We start from the raw sequence: 12,369 nt of genomic DNA on the forward strand, positions 1-12,369 counted from the left end.
GTGCAGGCGTTCTGTTAAATAAATATGAGGGAGATGGGGCAAGCCTCATAACTCTCATATCACAGTCCACCATGACTCAGAGGAGAAGGGCCTGGCCCAAGGCAGAGAGCTAGGAATTGTGGAAGTGGGATTAAAGCCCACTTCCAATCATTGAGGGACCCCTCCCCATCCACCTGGCTGCCGCCCAGGGGTGCAGTCCCAGCCACACTTGGCAAGCGCTCCAATTCTTCCTTCTGTGGTCCAAACCCATCTTTTCCTCACCATCACAGGATGAGGATGGATCCAGTCACATCAGTGTCTGGTGCTTTCTACATTTTTTTCTTGCTTTCCCTATTTTATCATTCTCACCTGTAACACAGGTGAGCTGTGCTATCGGGGTTCTCATCTCTTTATTCCCCAATCTATTAAGCAGCAGGGATGTGGACCTTGCCCCAGGCTCACCAAGCCCAGGGGTTAATGAGGTCTGCAACCTATTTGTAGAAAGAAAGTGCCCTTTCCAGCAGAAGACCCATGTGAGGTGACTTACTCTGAGTGGCCCCTCTTGATGTGCAACACATGGCAGCCGCACGTTGCACTCACTGGGTGAGCCTGTTTCAAGAGGGCTTCTGTAGAGACTCGGATAACCCATTCCTGTTGCCCCACATAAAATAAAGGCACTGACATACCTGGAAACAATGGGGAAAAAAACCACACCCAAGGCAGCCAAGAAATCGACTGCTCAGTGGGGGGCTCCAAGAGGTTAGCTGGAATTAGGAGGGGACAGAGAAAACCTTGCAGGTGAACACAACATCCTCTCTCCAGGAGGCCCTGAGACCTGGTCCAGGAGTCACTGTTTAACTAAGGTGGGGCACTCCCAGGTGAGCCCGTATAAGGAGGAGCCTGAGGGAAGGAAGAGGCACAGACTCTGCCAACGCTGCTAGCCTGCTGCGTTTCCTCCAGAGACTGCTACCCTCCTCTGCCCCCGCCGTTCTCCATCCTGCAGAGCGCTGCTGCTGAGCGTGTAGGACCTGGCCAGCCCTAACCTGGACCGCTGACATCAGATACACCCATCTAGGAAACAGGTAGGATGGGAGCGGTGACCTCCCGGGGCTTTGGACCAAAGTAGTGGTCCAAACTTCAGTGAGCATATGCATTTCTCCCAGAAGGTGTCTTAATTATGTCCATTCTGAGTCTCCCCACCAGAGATGTGTGTTCGGTAGCTCCAAAAACCTGATACTTCTGGTGCAAATGGTCCAAGGTTAGGCTCTAAGGAAAACTAGGGCAAAGGATGAACCGACTCCCTAAGAGCTCATCATCTAAGCTTGGCATATGTCCTCTAACATTAAGTCACCTTTGATTTTGTGCGCGAAGCTCCAACCTCGAGGGCTACATGGACTGTAAGGGACACTCTGTTGGAATGAATCCTGTCTCCTTGTTCACCCATGTTCAATTTCTGACACGGTGTACAGGTTTAATATTTGCAGAAGGAAGGAATGGGGCCCAGGCCTTGCCTTTTGTTTTCAGATGATCTAGCTTGATAATAACAAGAACAAAGTTGGAAAATCTGGATTGACCACAAGACTGATTCCCCCTTCAGAGATTGAGATGGTTTCCGTTACCCTTACGCTACCTCACTGTCGGTGCCTATGCCTCTGTGGCTGTTCAGGTCAGGTCGTCTTTGAGATGGGATTCTGTTCCTAGGGAGCTAGAGTGCTAGCTGTTCTGCTTGAACCCAAGCTAACCAGAGTAGAATAAGTGCAGACCTTTTCCCTCTGTGGATACAGTTGGGTTATGACCTGCTAACTGCCCTGCTGGTCCCTGGACAGAAACAGAACTTTGCTGACTCCCATGTGTCATCAATGGGGTAGTGACTCAGTCTCTCTTGAATTGTCCCAGCTGGACCTAAACCTGTGTTGTTGTTTTTTTGGGGTTTTTTTTGTTTGTTTTGTTTTGTCCTGTGGGTGATAGCTTCAAGAGGATCCAATACTTAGCACATTGGGTAATGAGAACATAATTCACCAAAGGTATTTGTGCCACCGGTATTTGTGCTTCCCACTCTCTACCTCCTGCCTAGGCCCTCTCCACCCCAGAGTCCTTATATGCACATTTGCATATAAAGGCTCTGATGTTACAAGCACCCTAACTCCACCTGCAGGACCATCTTCTCCCCTCAAATGTAGCTCAGGACTGTTAACAGAAATCAGCTCTTCTTTGCTAGGATGTCCTAGCCCAGTGGACACCTCTTAGAAAATGTGCCGGCAAGAACACTCAAGGAACATGGTTCTGCTTTTGTTCTGACATTCCTAGAGATGTTCAATCTAGCCTCAATAACAAGAATAGAGAAGAGGAGGCAACCTCCTTTAAAGGGCATAAGCCTGAAGGTCATCATTGCTTCTACTTATTATCACTTGTATTTGCTGTGTTCCAGTGCAGCCCAGTACCTAACTATAACAGCTGATTGAAATAAACCAGGGTTATCCCCTTTATTCAAGTTGACCCATGAAAAAACTCAAGTGGCCCTGTGAGAGGTATTACAGGAATAAAACTCTGTGACCCCTCAAAACAGCTCTTCTTGGTCTTCTCTTGGATCAGGCAGCAAAGGGAAGATTGCCAGAAAAGGCTTCCAAAGTAGAAATCCAAATGTCAACCACCACACACTGGCCATCTCCTCTTCCATACATGCCTAGATTTGAAAGATTGCATTAAAACGTACTCTAAGATTTAGGGGAAGAGGTGTAAGCCCCAGGCTCTCCTCAGTGGAGGTCAGCAGTGTCGGAGTGAAGGAGAAAGCAGGCATCTTCACCAATATTGCCTCCCCCACCCAAACACAGTTCCCTTCTTGCATTTTCATGCAAGTTAGGTTGGCAGTGATGGTGATGAGAGGGTGATGTCAAGTATCTATGGACAAGATAGAAATTTATGGAACCAACCAGATTTAAGGGCCTAACGTTCTCCAGATCCTATTCAGGGGAGGTTCCTAACAAGACAGGAATAGTATTGCCAAGGTCCCTGGAAGCAATGCAACCCTGCAAACCTGATTCTGTCAAGTGGCCTCCATTTCAGACTCCTGATCTCTAAGATTGAAAGGTAAAATAAACTAATTTAAGCTGGAAAAAAAAAAATAAAGGATCTGAGAAGGGCCCAACCAAAGAAACTGGTCCAGCAGAATCGGCCAGCACTTCCCATACCCAAAGCTGGGCTGGAAGCACTGCTTTGGGCCCTCGCCCTCCTGGGTTCCGTCTGGCTTGTCTTGATCCCTAAATTATCAGGGAACTCCTCTACCATGTACTGCTTTTTGCTTTGTACTAACCGTTTTGAATTTAAAAAGACTGTGATATGGTGGAGGCTGTGCATGCTCACCAGTCTGCAAAGCTGGGTCCCCCAATAAGCAATCAGGAAAGCTTGACCAAACCTTATTTCCTCATTTTAATAATTAAGATAGTTGAACAAGGTGATCCTGGAGGGGCCTTCCAGGCCCTGTGAACTGTGCAGCTGAGCGTCATCTCCTCCTGCTCAGAGACCCTCTATTTAGCTAATACACAAATGCAGGTAGGTCTTCAGGAGCTGGTGTAGGGGTGTGGCAATGAAGGCTGGGCCCACTGCTGCCCCTTCTGCTGGAGTCGTAGGGAAGATGCCAACAGTGTCCTGTACTGAGGTAGTGACCCAGGATGGGCTGCCTCTGAGTCCTTGGGCTCTGGGATTGACATTCTCATTCTGCCAAAAGAGCCACAAGGGACCTTTGGTTCGTTTCTCTCTGAAGTGATGGTCCCTCTGGCAGTTCTCAGCCTTCTGATCCCTGGTCAGCCCTGCTGTGCCCACCTCCCGTACCTGTGTATCAGGTCAGGCCTGACCAGGAGGACCTCCTGGAGCTCAGGGGACTGAGCCAGGCCCCATCACCGCCTGGGGACCACAGGCCCTGAGGGGTGTATCTCCATCAGAAGTGACCACACACCTGCCTTCAGGAGACGCAGCCAGTGACCCACACCTGGATCAGTACTGGGCACAGGAGAGGTCACAGGAATCTTTCCTCGATTCTCCTTGCCAAACATCAGGTCTTGTCCCCAGTCAAATCCTTACCGGTGTGGCTGCCAACCAGCTAAGCTACATCGTTCTGCTCCATCTCCAAACTCCCCAGCATCCCTTCAGGAAATAAAGGTAAGAAACTTTTAGATGGCATTGGCTGGGGGAGAAACTTGGGGCAGAGGCATTCAGGATGTGCTGGCTCCCAGGACTCTGGACTGCCGGCCACCGTGGGCACATTCCTTCAACTCTGGGGCCATCCTGATCCAACACTGCTGTCTCCCCATGATGCTGCCTGCAACTGTCTTCTTGTGACCACGTCACTCTCTCCAGATGGGCACAAGCCTCCCCGTGGCTCCCGCGGGGCCTCGCCTGTTCTGGCACAGAGCCGAGGCAGCAGGAGGGAGGGAGGCTTCCTGGGGTGGCATCTCCTCCTGGCTTCAGCTAAGGCTCCGTGGGTGCAGTCCCTCCCTCTCCTGCCTGCTCTTCCCACAGGGCCTCTTCACACCCCTCACAGGCACGCTCCTAGATCCTCCGCTCCTCTTTTTCCCACCTCCTCTGCCTACCCCAGCCCCTCCAGTGTTCTGGCCTTCTTGGATTTTTTAAGGGGGGAGGTGAGAAAACGTGAAAGAAGGATTGTGGGAACTCTCAGAAGCCTAAGCCCCCCTCAGCCTGCTTTTCTCTGCTTCACTCACCTTCTCACACACACATACACACACCTCTTCTAACTTCATCACACACAGACATTCTAAGTTCATTTTCTTTCACAGTGCTCTTTGACCTATTTAATTCAGAAACTCGTTTCAAAAGACTTCCTCTCCCACCAACCCATGCCCCGTCCACATCCACCTGGGTGGAACCTTGGTTTCAGAAAATGCTCAGAGCAAGCAGGTTGACCTGGGCTTTCTTGGGACACACCATTGCCATAAGTTCTGGAGCTGGTTGGCAAAGGGAGTCTCTCCCTTAGAGTGGTTGACTGCTGGTGCCACTGACCCTCTGTCTCCACCCCTGCCACCCCCACACCACATGGGGAGCGGCCGTTGGTAGAGCCAGGACCGGGCTCCCAGTCCCACACTCTCCCGCACTGCCCCTGTGGCCTCCACAGGCCTGAGATGCCCAGAAATGCCAGATGCACACTGGGAGGCCCGAGCTCAAACTGCTGTGGCCGGAGCAGTGGCCTGGATCTTACCCTATGGACCCGTGTCGCAGGAGGGGACTGTAGAGCAGGCCCAGGGGGTCTCTGCCATTGGATGCCTGAGGGCTCACGTCTGCGGGGTGAGAAAGCCAGCGGTGTGTGGGCTCCGATTCAGCACCACAGGATGCTGGGCTTGCATGAGAACTTTCCGTAGTGGGTTTTGTCCTTCCTGGCAGCTTGGCCTCATTGCTTTCCCACTTGTCCTCAGGATCCCCAACAACCCACCGGCTGTCTCGGTCCCCTGCCCTTCTCCCTATGTCTCTGTCTCATCCGTTTTCTTTACTTCATCTGCCTCTGCTGAAAGTCTAAGACCAAGAGAAAATTATTTAAGAATAAATTGATTATCTAAATGTGGTATCAACTTTCAAAGAACTTTAGGAAAGCGAAAAGGCCCTACACCCAGGGAACACAGGGCCAGCCTACACACCCTCTCTGATTCATGCCTCTAGGCCATGAGCACTGAGCCTGGGCTCCCTGGGGAGGGTGGGTCAGAAATAGCAGCTCTGAAGACCTAGATTATACATGACAGGCCCCAATGTCCTAACCCCCACCCCCCCCCTTTCTTAAGAAGGAGCTGGAATGTGCTAAGTAGAAAGTGTATCTTCTCTTTATGAATAGGAAAAACAAAAAAAAAACAACCCATGCCCTGAAATCCCAAGATCATACCAAATATTACACGGTGTTTCTGGGGCACAGATAGAACCTAGAATGAACACTCAGCCTTGTCCTCTGAATACATTGCCAATCTACTCAGGAACTTTCTAGGCTTCCTCTGTGATTAAATGACACATATCAGAGATCTTTCGGAATGGGAAAGAGGGTCTTTTCATGCAAAGGCAAGTTTCACTTTTTAAAAAAGATTTTATTTGAGAGAGATGGAAAGCATGAGCAAGGGCAGAGGGAGAAGCAGGCTTCCCACTGAGCAGGGAGCCCAACATGGGGCTTGATCCCAGGACCCTGGGACTATGACCTGAGCTGAAGGCAGACTCCTAACCGACTGAGCCACCCAGGCACCCCACAAGTTTCATTTATTTATGTCTGCACATGGTGAACCCAATTTAACTGAAAGAAATAATATATCAGTAGGTTCCTATTTCATTGTCTGCCCAGCGGTATTGGTTAGGGTGCATTAGAACCCACATTATCTGCTCCAGAAATATAGAACATTGCAGTGAAAAGCACCAGCCTTCTGAGAGTTCTAAAGGGGGAACAGGCAAGAGGAAGGGTACAGCGTGCCTCAGCGGAGCGGTACAGACTCCCCTCTGCCCGGCATGCAGATCATTTTGCTGCCCTGCAGGGTCTCCTATGAGGGACCCATTGGCTGAGGTCTTGAGCAACCTGAGACCCCAGGTCCTGGAAGTGGCTGGAAGAGGCTGGGTCCACACAGTGAGGGCACCAGGGAGCAAGGAGGATGGGGCTTCACTATCTGGGGGCCACAGAGAGTGGTTTTGGCTTTCTGCCTCCCCCCCGCCGGGCCACCCATCTCCTAGGCCATCAGCCCTGATGCTGAACCTGAGTCCCTGGGGGGCAGGCAGTGGGTGGTTCTGTTTGGAACATTTACTCCTCTGCTGCCTGTTCCAGGGCTGGGAGCTTTGAAAATCTGAAGCCATGCTAGAGCCTTCTTTCTTTTCTTTTTCTTTTCTTTCTTTTTTTTTTTTTTTTAAGATTTTATTTATTTATTCGAGAAACAGAGAGAGAGGCAGAGACACAGGCAGAGGTAGAAGCAGGCTCCATGCAGGAAGCCTGACATGGGACTCGATTCCTGGTCTCCAGGATCACACCCTGGGCTGAAGGCAGCGCTAAACCGCTGAGCCACTCGGGCTGCCCTAGAGCCTTCTTTCATTTCTCTGGCTCCCATGGCCCTCGGTGGGTTAGAGATGACCTCAGACCTCTCAGTCCTAATGAAACAGAAGAGAAGATGCCCCTTGGCAGGGGACAGTGACATGACCTTCTTGCAGGCCAGATTGCCAGCCTCAAAGCGGAGGGCTGGACAGGAGTCTCTGCCAAGGGCTGGCCAGACTTGACTTCTTTGACTGTAAGCCTCAGTTTCTCCTACTGGATAGTGAGCCCACAGACTCTTCCTCTGAGACCTACCTTTCTAGGGGCCGCACATCCCTCTCATGGCTTTCAGGCCACAAAGGCCAGAAACTCACTGAGATGATTCTGAAGTGGGGGAAGCACAGGTCTAGGTGTTAACTTCCTTTCTAAAATACAAAGTTTGTTCTCCTTTTCACCTTGACACCACCTCATACTACGTCTCTTGAGAGATAGTCTTGTGCCTTCCCAGCTCATAGGTGATTTGTATATGTACAAAATTCCCCTTCTTTCTCTTTTTCTCTCTACCTCTCCCCCTCTAACTCCTTCTCTTCCCCTTGCTCTATCTCCCCACTGCCTTCATCTCTCCCTCTCCTCCTCTCCTCCTTCCTCCTCCTTCCTCCCCCTCTTCCTCTCCATACTCACCTGCCTCTCCCTCCATTCCCCCTTCTCTCTCTCTCCAAAGCCCTGAGGTGTGCCTAGGTGTCATATAGCTGCAAGTGGTTTGCACGGGGCTTTTTTCCGCCAGAGAGCAGTTAAGTGCCTTATTTTCTCCACTCGGGTGGCTAAATTATTCTCAATGTGTTAAACAGTGTAATTAAACACATACACACGCGAGTGCGCCGGGCCCCTTCCCCCACCCTCCTTCCTTGCTCCTTGTCAGCAGAGAGAGTGTCAGCCCCAGCCTTCAAGCTCTGTTAGTTTTAATTTGAGTTGTGGAATTAGTAATGGGTTTTGCTGGAACACTGTTGTGGGAAATAGATCGCTCCTCGTGCAGGGTTTGGGCACCATTTCAAATGAGTATTTGTTAAAGGGAAAACCATCCCTTGTCATGTTCTGCTACATTACATCAGATTTATTTCCATTGTTCTGAAAAACACCAGCCAGGAGAGAGCTGTGTGCATCACTCCTGGGCAGGGAACAATTGAACTCGGGCTTCCTGTTTCTTAGCTCATTGAAAACAAAATGCGAACAGAATCACCCTTTGTTGCTGGGACTTGCTAAGCTCCTCCTGGAGGCGCAGACCCCAGGGTAGGCAAGCGGGGCACCTGTCTCTGTGAAGCCTGTGGAGCTGCGGGCTGGTCCTGTCAGTACCACCGGCACAAAGTGGATGGTTTGGTGGCAAAGCCTGGATGTGGAGGAAGAACAGTTGAGAGAACCCCAGCAAGTGAAAATTGAAAGGATCTGCCCAGTGCAAGGATTCTTCTGCGCAACCCCTTCCCCCACCTGCCCTTTAAAGGTTATTCAACCTCGGCTTGACCATCACCACTGAAGAGCGCACATGGTCATTTGTGACATTAGCAGATCTTCGGCGCTATCCGATAAGGCGTCCACTGGCATGGGTAGATATTTACATTTAAATGTAAATTAATTAAAATAAAATTTAAAATTCAGTTCCATAGTTGCACTTGGCTGTATTTCCAGCGCTCAATAGCCACATGTGCTAGGCTTCTGGGTACCACTCTGGGGATCTGGCGAGATCTACTGTTGGAAGTCCAAGATGCAGCTGGCCAATGCCTGGCATGCCCATCACCTGTTACAGTGCCCTCGCCCCTGGGTTCAGGTTCATGGCTAGGGCAGTGGGCACCTGGGGAGATGCTGACACGCTGATCATCAGGAGACCTACCACGTAGCTTTTATTACATCCCATGCCAAGCCCTTGATAAAAAATCATGTTGCTTAATACCCATGTAGTGCTCTGAGGCTGATTACCACCACCTCCAGCCCATTTTTTTTGTAAGGAAAGGAGGCTCAGATAGTAAGAGCATTGCTCAAGATAAGTCAGTCTCTAAGCAACATCTAAAGTCAAACTTAAGTTTAAAGTTTCAAACTGATTCCACATGCTCTTGACCACCATCCTATGATGTTGACGTCATCTTCTTTCTTTGTTCTTCTTTCTTCTTTTTCTTCTTTCTTCTTTCTTTCTTCTCTCTTCTCTCTTTCTTCTTCCTTCTTCCTCTTCCTCCTTCTTCCTCCTTCTTTTAATAAAGGGCCCAGACAGAGCCCAGTTTTCTGAACAGGAACATAACCCTGGGAGGTCAGAGAAGCAGCAAGAGGGAGCCAGACTGTGGGACCAGGATGGCTAAATCCCTGTTCTCTCAGATCAGGATTATTCTGGAGCACTGGGAACAGGACTTCTGGGCTGGGTCTGACAGTCACTGTAAGTCCCTTGGTCTGTCTTTCTCCCAGGAAATGTTTCTAGATTTCCAACTTCTCAGGAGGTGGTCTCTAGATTCCATATGTGTTTAGTTGCTGGCATTTTTGTATCATTAGAAAACCCCACCTTTTCCAGGTGGATGTAACTGCTTACCAGAAAACCTTGCTTGCAAGCAAAGGGCTCCGTCCTGGCTGGGTGCCCTGTGCTACCCTAACACCCTGCTTTGGCTACCACTGAGGGTGCTGATGTGCTGCTTGAAATGTGGCCCCCAGAACTGAACACAGTGGATTGGACGTCTGCCAGTGGTCAAGAGCAGCTTCGTAGGAGGCCAAGATCTACCCAGTGTCTCTAGCAGCACCTCCCTGCCGTGGCAACTGCTCAGAGTGGGCACATCTTTCACCACGTTGTCTCATTTACGATAGGAAGCCAAATAAGCCCTACAAAGTCTTTTCAAAATGAAAGTGAGCCAAGGCAAATCTCACTCACTGTTTACTTGCACAGTTAACTTTTAAATGAGAAGACAGATTTGCAGTTTCCTTGGGTAACTTCCATCCTCTCGGTTTTGAGGTCCTTTAGAATTTTAATTGTGCCATCTGCTTGGATAATTGTTCTTCCTTTATATCATTAAAAATGATGAAAAAGTTGAAAAGTATCTTCATTTTCATTTCAACATCTTCATCCAGGATCAAGATAAAAAAAAAATGTTAAGCAGGACAGGACAAGGGAGAGTTCTGCGACTATTATGGCACGGTGATTTTGAGATAATCCAAAATTATTCATCCATAATCTCTAGCTCAAACTGTGAATTCTGTGTCCTCTCCTGTACTACACTACACAGTATTTCTGTGCCATACAATACTATAGCGTACAACCTACCCAGTCTTGCAGTCTAGTCTGATTTTGCCATCCTATATATAGGAAATAAGGGGAAATTTTATCAAATACTGTTCTTAAAAAATCGAGGTATGTTCTATATGTATCTTAACACACATGACCACATCTATGTGGCATTCTTCTCCTCTAAAGTAGGAACTTTTTTTGAAAAGTAAAAAAGAAAAAGAAAGAAAGCTTAGTAATTGATTTTGATAAGGCTGTATTTGCTTCTAGAAACCCGAGTATCATTTCCTAAGTGTTCAAAGTGTTTCTTTGTAAGTCCACTTCAGAATGCTGCTGTGAATATCCTACTTCTTAAAAATATTATTATAGAGTTATAAACAGTTTTTAAGTCAGTGCTTTGGGGAGGAATGATTGTTAATTACAAATAAATTTCCTGTTTTATTTATTTATTTATTTTTAAGATTTTATTTATTCATGAGAGACACACATAGAGAGGCAGAGACACAGGCAGAGGGAGAAGCAGGCTCCATGCAGGGAGCCCAATGCGGGACTCCATACCAGGTCTTGATCCCGGATCTCCAGGATCAGGCCCTGGGCTGAAGGCGGTGCTAAACCGCTGAGCCACCCAGGCTGTCCAAACTTCCTGTTTTAAAAAGAGAATCCCTCCCAAAGTTTCTTATATTATGTTCCCAAATGCATTAACATTTGGCTCAATTTATAAAAATTAAACTTCCAAACAAATAATCATAACACATTTCTATTTGCGGGAGAAGATCTATGTTCATCAAAAGATACTGTAAATGAAATAAAAAGATAAGCCACCAAGTAGGAAAGGATATTTGCAACACATATGACTAACAAAAGATGACTATCCAGAGTAAATAAAGATTTCCTACAAATCAATAAGAAAAAGACAACGTGATAGACAAATGGGCATAAGATATGGGTATTCATTTCACACAAGAGGGAATATGAATGAAGAATAAACACACTGAAAGATGCTCAGTCTTACCAGTAATCAGGGAAACATAAATTAAGACTGCAAGGAGTTGGCATTTCACTCCCACCAGATGGGTTCAAATGAGAAGCTCGCCAGTAACAAGTGCTAGTGAGGAGAAAGAGTGATGGGAACTCTTATACATTGCTGGTGAGATTATAAATTGGTACAACCTTGGGAAATAATTTGGTATATTTAGTGAAGTTGAATATATGCATAGACTAAACAAGAAATTCCACTCAGTGGTCCTACCACTTCACGTACATACCAAAAGTATATGAAAGCTTCAGTTGCCATCTCCCTACCAACACTTAATATGGTCAGCATTTAAAATTTTAGCCTCTCTAATGGGTGGGTGGTGGTTACTTCGTGTAGTAATAATTTGCATTTCACTAATGACTTAAAATGTAAAGCATTTTTTCACGTTGGTAATTGCCTGTTATTTGGGTAAAGTGTTCATATCTTTTGACCATTTTTAATGGGTTCTTTTCTCTTATTGATTTAAAAGAGTTCTTTATTCGAAATACAAGTCATTTCCCTGTTTTTTGTGTAATTTGCATTTTTGTTTTCTTCATGGTGTCTTTCATATTTTGGATGAAGTCTAATTGATCCATTTTTTTTTTCCTTGTAAGGCTCATATTTTTGCATTCTGTCAAAGACACATTTTCCTACCCTTAAGTTTGCAAACATTTTTCCTATGTCTTCCTCTATGCAAGTATTTTCTTCTGTTTTCTTCTAAAAGTGTTATAATTTTAAGCTTTATTTTTAGGTTTGTGGTTGTTTTGACTTGATTTCTGTATATGGTATGAAGTAAGGGTCCACATTTTTTTGTTGTTGTTGTTTTGTACTTTTTTCCATATAAAATTGATCCAGAATCCTTTTTTGAAAGACGTTTTTATCTCCATTGAATCATCTTGGAAACTTTGTCAAAAATTAATTGACCATTTATGTTGTGGTTGGTTTCTGGATTCTCCATTCTGCACCATTGTTATGATTGTCTATCTTTTTGTCAGTTGAAGTCAGCTGGCTAAGTGTCCTTTAATGTTTTTTTTTTTTTAAGATTTTATTTATTCATGAGAGATGCAGAGAGAGAAAGAGAGAGAGAGAGAGAGAGAGAGAGAGGCAGAGGGAGAAGCAGGATCCCCGCAG

General features: G+C 47.0%; 1 protein-coding gene across 3 annotated transcripts in view; it reads left to right on the forward strand.

The window, feature by feature from the left end:
• Nucleotides 1-910: 910 nt before the first annotated feature.
• CAPN13 (calpain 13) overlaps nt 911-12,369 on the forward strand; it is a 78,312-nt gene continuing 66,853 nt past the window's right edge. For all 3 annotated transcript variants that reach the window (XM_077843701.1, XM_077843702.1, XM_077843703.1), the window contains exon 1: nt 911-1,061. The gene's annotated coding sequence lies outside the window, so the exon portion shown is untranslated. The remainder of the gene's footprint in view (nt 1,062-12,369) is intronic.

The sequence above is a fragment of the Canis aureus genome, chromosome 12 (genome assembly GCF_053574225.1).
Source record: "Canis aureus isolate CA01 chromosome 12, VMU_Caureus_v.1.0, whole genome shotgun sequence".
In the NCBI taxonomy this organism is placed as follows: Eukaryota; Metazoa; Chordata; class Mammalia; order Carnivora; family Canidae; genus Canis; species Canis aureus.